The 8,020-nt window shown below is 39.2% G+C and overlaps 1 protein-coding gene across 2 annotated transcripts in view; it reads right to left on the minus strand.

The window, feature by feature from the left end:
- LOC140241321 (uncharacterized) overlaps positions 1-8,020 on the minus strand; it is a 103,150-nt gene that overhangs the window by 44,252 nt on the left and 50,878 nt on the right. The gene's annotated exons all lie outside the window — the stretch shown is intronic.

The following is an 8,020-nucleotide window of genomic DNA, read 5'->3' on the forward strand; positions in this document are numbered from 1 at the left end:
TGCCCTCACGGTAACAATGTGCACTTGTGGGGCATGATCACATGCAGCACAGCTTACCAAAAACTAGAACAAATTCACAGATCTAATGATTATAAAAGTGAGAACAAGAAACATTTCTGTAACCATGGTAACATGTGTCGAGTCACATTTTCTTTCAAATAGATGGTGTCGTGTTTTAACTTACAGAAGGTCAAAAATAAACATAGAAAAAATAACTACTTGTCTTTCTAACTCTTAAAATAAGCAAACTTCCACAGTCACAAACCATCTTCTTGGAGCAATTTTAAACGAGAAATCGGACGGCACTACATGTTGACCAATGCATGGATGAGTGTCACAGTAAAAAAAAAAAAAAAACAGTTTCCGCTGATTAACAATCTCTACAGAGAAGTAGTAACTGCTTGATAAATCAGTCCAAGACGAAAAGCAATCATATACTTCAAAATCCAACCAACTCTCCACAGGAATTACCGCATATATCATCCAATCATCAAGTGCTCAGAACTTAGCGCAGGTATGCAAACCCAACAAAAGCTGATCGCTCTCCTAGTATCAACATTCATTTGATCAAACAATCACTGACTAAATTGTAAGAAATACTTCTGTGAAGCTCACAGCGAAGAGCTGGCTTTACAGCCCCAAACCGGCCGCTGATAGGCGACTTCTCTCGTAAACAGAGAGAAGTATGTACACAATCACTGGCAGGGCATTCCAGCGGGTGGTAAATTAACCCCGCTTCTGTCAACAGAATCGAGTAACCACGACAATCAACATGCTGTTAAGTGTTCGGTATCAACGTACCTGTATCAACATCACACTTCAGCTGTGAACCATGATTGCCGTGGCGTAACGAAGTAATCCCACGCAAAGCAAATTTAAGGGAGTTTCTACAGGATCAATCGACGCAGAAACAAAGAATATAACAGAGAACCCGACAAGAAGTCCTCATACATTGTACGTATTAGAATGCAAAAATGACAATCCACAAAAGATTCTCTATTACACTGGATTACAGAAAGAAATCCAGGATGTTAACAAGACTTAAAGGGGATGGCTAGAAACTGATCAGTGGGAATCAGTGAGAATGCTGGGGGATGATTGTTCCAATTCTTGTGGGATTCACATTATATATCTATTGTTGTGTGAAAATTATTTGCTTCAGAATGGTCTCATATTCAAGTAATGTACAGCTTTATGTTCCAGGTTAGCATGCCTGTACAGTGACGGGGCATTAAACTGCACATTACTTGAATACGAGACCGTTCTGAAGCAAATAATTTTCACACAACAATAGATATATAATGTACTCTTTAATGAATCCCACAAGAATTGGAACAATCATCCCCGCGCATCCCCACTGATACCCACTAATCAGTTACTAGCCATCCCCTTTAATACAAAAGACGGCCTGCAGACTGAAACGCATCTAAATAATCCCCCATACAGAGTTTTTATCACAGACTTTTGCACACATTTTTTTTAATAGTCTTGTGACAATAAACCGTAGCTTGTTGAGATGATTTTTCACTACATGATATCAATCTTTGAATGCATGAATTATCTAAAACTTTACTTTAAAAACAGCGCCAAATCCAGTAACATATTTTCGTTGGAGTCATGTACAAAATAGGCCAACTAATATTCTTAGAGCAAAATGTATTATACTAATACAAACATTTCATGTAGAAACTAGAAATGTCGCTATGGCGTCTTGTATGCCTCCGCCATAATGCATGATTTTCCTAATAGGTCTAAATAGTACATGTGGACAATGTGTGATTACATTTTCACAATATTGGCAAAATATTAAAATGACAAGTTTGTCACAAATGTGTTGAATGTTCACCTTCCTTGACCTAGGTTTAATTGGATGAATAGGAGAGCATGTATTTGGGGATTTGAGGACTTTAACTTGACTTTGACCCATTCATACGTTTATGCATTGAGTAATTTTCAAGGTATGGAGAAAAAGTGCAATTTCTGTATTGAATACTAAATTGTTACCATTTCAGTGAAATTTTACATGTTTGACCTTGACCATTTGACCTTTGGCCTTGAGCATGTGCACCCAAAAGTTGATAGGCACAACTTCACCCCCTAATACACATTTATGCCAAGTTTCATTAGGACACCTCAAAAGGTTTTTTTTAGTTACACTGTCCACAAAATTCATTACGGACAGATGTACGGACGGACAGTTGGACGGACGGACAACCCGAAAACATAATGCCTCCGGCACCACTTCGTGGCGGAGGCATAAAAATATATGATAAACAAGCTATTTTCAGCCACAGAAATATATATCAGGACTCGATATTTGCAGTGGCCTAATGACCCACAGTCACAGAAAAATTGATGTCACGCTGATAGGACAGCCTATCAAATCAAAATGAATGTAATTATTTCCATTTATTTTGGACTACTACATTTCTCTTTCGGGCCACCAAAATTTCAAATTCAAAGATCTTAGTAGTCCAACAGACCACTAGAGACAAAAGTTAATGTTGAGCCTTGTATACATCTACTTCTCTCAATAAACAGTGTGCTCATCATCCTCCAGCATCAATTGTGAAAGATGTTATAAATAAACCTTAGTCACAGGCGATAAAATGAGTTTTCAGTCGCCTCCCTGAAGTTGCGTGCTCTTAGTACGCAGTATCAAGATTACCATCAATGTGCAGAAACTACCAGCAGTGTGGCATCCAATTTTTTTGTTCTTTCAACTCTGACATCAATAGCTGGTTCATATGCTCAATGTAATTCATCAGTTCAGATTCTGAGGTGTCATGCAGCTTTAAAACCTAAAAGACAAAGCAATATATAGGCCTACTTGAATTCTGCATTCAATATCCAGCATGCTCATAATTTTCAAAATATTTTCCTCAAGTGGAAAATATCGAATCAGCAGGTGATCATGTATACAATCGCTGTAGCTCATAAAACAGGCTGGCTTGATCATTTTGTAATAGGTGAGCTTGTTATGTATAATGATTCCGTTGGAACCAAGCTGCTGAAAGTATGAGATGTTTTGTTTGTTGTCAACCTTGTGTCTAATACACTGGAAGTTGGCATTCCTCTCATGTTGCAACCGAGTTTGAATCATTCAGTAGATAGAGACACCAGTCATTTGATACATGTCAACATGGAACTCTTGTTCTGACTGATCTGTTCAAGCCTGAAGACTGTGGCTCTACAAACCATCTGTAAAGAGACAGATTAGCCCCTCTACCACAGAGAAGGGGACTACTTCTTCTCTCTCCCTCAGTCCTATGTGTGTTCTGAGGTCAAATCCAGAACTATGAAACAGTACAGTCTGATCCTCCAGAACAGGAATGCTCTCCATTTTTTTGTTTTCCCCTCAAAAGTCTGTGGGCAACACACCCCTCCCTTGAGCATTGTTTGTTTGGACTTACTAGGACCTTACCATGGCAACGGGGGTCAAATACTTTATGATGTCAGGCAGTGTCACTTTTTTTCTCCCTTTAGGGTCTTTTTTTTCCTTTTCTTAAATCTTTGTTCTGCATCATAAGAGCTATATGAAAGAAGGATGCATAAAAATCATGTTTTGCATCATTGTTAATGGGAACCTGCTGGAGTGTTGCAGCACAATATTCTAAGATATGACTCTGCAGACAGCTGACATGGACCATATGGAAGGCATGAGTAGGAAATATTTACAAAAGCTGTGAACATGATGTTTATATCTTATATGTCAAGACATTATTTCCTGCCAAATGGGGGTACTTGCCAGGAAAGCAGAGGATGACTGTACAAATATGATGAAGAATGAGGTACAATGTTCCCCAGTGAAATGTTGTATTGGATTGACAAAAAAGAAACTTTATAAATGAAGAGAGTGAAAATCAAAGGTTGACATCTGTGTAAATCTCTGGCCAACACAGACAAAATAGTAGAAAGGTTTGATCATTTCAATATCCTAACATCTCATTTATATATGGTATTTCTTGTTTTTGTTGTTTTTTCAAGAGTCATTCATTCATTTCGTGCAAACCAGAAGCTAGTGTGAAAACAACAGCACACAAATATTTGTGCATGCCATCTGTTCCAGTAGTTTAATGTCCTGATTTGGTGGAAATAGAAATATGCAAAATTCATCTTGGCCGGTCAAGCGCTAAAAATTACTCGCGTGAAAATACCCACTTTTACAGTATCATCATACCTAATTCACGGCAAATTAGCCGACCAGAAAAATCTCTGTAGAAGTGGAAAGGTGTCCCGAGTCCCTGAGAAATGCATTACTCTGCCTCATTCGAAGGTTTGTTCCACATCCAACTCCACCTCATTCCAGTGCCTTACTGAGTCATTTTTCTAGCAATTTCTTGATCATATTCTTGCAGATACATTGCTAACAGCTTGCCTTGTCTTCATTCATAATTGCTAATCACCCCAATGTATAACTTTCACATGTAAGCGGAAATGCACTATCCTTTAGGTGCATCTTTACTGGATAAACCACCAGTGCATAAAATTGCATGAACCAAACCTTCTCCTTCATAATATGTCTGGGACATTTCTGATGCATTACTGACACTGTTATTTTTTATTACTTTTTTTTTGGGGGGGGGGGGGAGGGCAAAAACTACATCATATGCCAGCACTGCTCACCCTTTAACATGACTGAACAGAACTACCTTTAACTCCAACCATGTGCCAAGATTTATATGCTGCATAGCCACACTAACCTGTGTTATTGTTGACTAAAGCCATAATGTAATACTTGCAGGTCGTTGGTTAGATTTCAGGATGGCTGAGATGCTATAGAGGCGTAACATCTGCATTCCACCACAGATCATGCCAAAATCCCTTCTATGACACCGAAGGGCCGCTCCAAAAAATGGGGAGAAACCTGGACGAGATGATGATGATGAGCTCCAGAAGAAGACTTCTGACTGGAAACCCTGGAGCACCCAGTGAAGTGTTAACATGTGCAGATCCTCCTGATGGTTGCACTTAAAAAATACAGGCCCAGGCCAGCCTTCCTCGACTCACGAAAAAACCACAAAACTCACCGCATCACAGCCCTCTGGGCGAGCACAAAATCCTCATGTATCTCCCAATTAGCAAGACTCATCCAACACGGACACTGCCCTGTAATTCTGTGTACTCACGCAGTCATTTACCTGTGGCAGTTTCACTACATACGATCCATTTCATTCATCCACCGGAGAGGAGTAAGTCTGGGTATTAGATGTACCTCCGCCCAGCCAGGGCACTTGACCGCCAAAGTTGGATACCATGTTGTGTGGGAGGTGTGGTAGAAAGAAATAATTAAGATTTGACTTGGAGGAACGGGGCAACGGCTTTGCCTCTACTCTGGAGGTTTGGCTCGCCCTACTCGGCACACATTCCATAGCGACCATGTCATTGAGGAACTCACATACACCAATGTTTGTCTCGCCATGATAGAGGAGAGGTTTAATAACGTACACAAATTGAGTTGAAATATTATTGAAGGCATAAGAAGAGAACGTGCTGGGATGATAGTGGTGGGGAAGACTGAAAGAAGAAGATTGGAAAAGAGGTCATAAAGGGTCAAGAGGTTTGAGGAGGTGGTGTTGGTGACAGATGTGATCTCATGCTAGTGCTATTAAAGGAGAAGGTGTGATAAATGATTCAATAGTTGAATCGGTATTCACTGCAGGCAGAGTCTCTACTCGTCTCTATCCAAGACGATGGTGAAATATGGCCATCTCGCATCTCTTCCCCCCCCCCATTTTTTACTTGTTACGATGGGAAAGAGTGACAAAGATGTCACTAGCAAATGTATCTGTAAAACTCGCTTATGACCTTACAAAGCTGTATTTAAGATCACAAGAAATGATGCATAATCTTTTAAAGGGAAGATAAACCCCAAGAACAATGTGGATTGAGTGAAAGCAGCAACATTAGTAGAACACATCAGTGAAAGTTTGAAGAAAATCGGACAATCGATGCAAAAGTTATGAATTTTTAAAGTTTTGATGTTGGAACCGCTGGATGAGGAGACTACTAGAGGTTATGACGTATGAGTGGACAACAATACCAAGAAAATATAAAGAAAATTCTGCAAAAATCCATTTTTCATGAAAATTACAAATTCCATCAACTTGATATTGATATATGTTAAGGGTAGCAATTATTCCCCCTGCTTTCTGAAAGCGGTTGGTCCATTGTTTTTTCATAATTCTAGAAAAGTGAAGTTTTGTTGAATTTCCTTTATATTTTCTTTGTATTGTTGTCCACTCATACGTCATATCCTCTAGTAGTCTCCTCATCCAGCGGTTCCAACATCAAAACTTTAAAAATTCATAACTTTTGCATCGATTGTCCGATTTTCCTCAAACTTTCACTGATGTGTTCTACTAATGTTGCTGCTTTCACTCAATCCACATTGTTCTTTGGGTTTACCTTCCCTTTAATGGTCACTTGGAAAAGGTTGCTAACAGTTGGTAAGTATAAAAGTACTCAACAGCAGCATCAGTCAGTGAAAATACAAATATACACACTGACAGTTCTGGAGCACCTAATCCTTGACATCACCTCCAGAGCAAGATGCACTGAAGTGACCCACTTTTAGTGAGTGATGTGATTTCTTTACTTACCAGTGTGAAATAAAAAATGTGACTTTTCACCTTTTTCACAGGGCAATACAAATTACTGACACAAATTCCAGAGTTTTTCTAATTCCAGGTATATTCCTCCAAAGGATTTTCACATCAAAACTTATTCAAAATGCACATTTTTGCGACAATTTCACATTTCTAGTTTTTGTATACAGTGGTTTACAGGAGACACTAAATTCACAGAACCGAGGTGACTTTGACAATTTTTCCACAGTTTAACATCTTCTAATTACCTACTCATTCAATGTTCTTTTCATTTTAACCACCATCATTATAATTCTTCCCCATGTGGTTGTATTTTCTCTGATCATTAGCTTTCACTTGACTGATCTAATTGACATCCAAAATTTCTTCCCAGAACTATTCTGCTTTCAAGGGTGTTCCTCTGAAGGATGTCACGATCCCAGCACATGAGTGGGACATATCATAGTAAAGGGAAATTTTCACAAAGGCAGGGAATAATTTTCCTGGTATTGCATAGCAATTTGCTATGCATTTTGGTATGACTGCTATACAAAATGTAATTTGCACAGCAGTTTCATAACATAGACTTGTATACCATTTTGTTGAAAATTTATGTCCATCGACAAAAACTGTTTTTCAATTCCGAGAAGGAACATTATTCCCTGCAAAGGAGTAAAAATGCACAGGTTGAAAGCTAGTCTGGCCAAGATGCAGAGTAAAACTTGCAATGCCTGTCCAAGGAAAGTCATAAGATTAGCTCCCTAGGTATGTTTAGGGAGCTTACAAAAACATTCAACTCACTGCACAAAGCCAAGGTGAGGTGATCATAGTCATACTCCCATCATTATTTAGGCATGCACAGTTTGGAGATTTAAAGTGCTTCATTTGCAACCAAGCATTTTTTGTTTTTTGTTTTGTTTTGAGATTTTGTTTGTTTTGCTTTTTGCCAATGTGTGAATCTAAGAACTGAAAATCCTTGTGTGTGAATGGACCTCATACTACCCTAACATGGAACACCTGCAGACAGTATGAATTAGGTAAAACCTAAAGGACTCTATGAATCAGCTCTTGTGTTAATTCATCACGTTTGGCAGCTGGTACATAGGCAACTCTTACATTTCTTTCTACCAAAGAAGCCTGCCGTAGGATCAAACCTGCATTTCCAGCCACTTGCTAGTCCCCAACGACAGCAAGAGCTCCTGCCCCAGTCCCAGCCTGGTGATTCTGCCGGTATGCTTGCAGGTGACCGGCAGCTGCAGCTACATCATCACTGTCAACAAAGGCTACTTCTTTCATTTCTCCTACCTTCATATTATAGCCATCACTCCTTGTACTGTCCTTGGTTGATCGTTGTTGTCTACATTGAGCTGGGTGCCATTTTCATAGGTTGGATATTTGCTTCATAACAAGAGTGCATATTGATAACATTGAGG

The sequence above is a fragment of the Diadema setosum genome, chromosome 18, assembly GCF_964275005.1.
Source record: "Diadema setosum chromosome 18, eeDiaSeto1, whole genome shotgun sequence".
NCBI classification, from domain to species: Eukaryota; Metazoa; Echinodermata; class Echinoidea; order Diadematoida; family Diadematidae; genus Diadema; species Diadema setosum.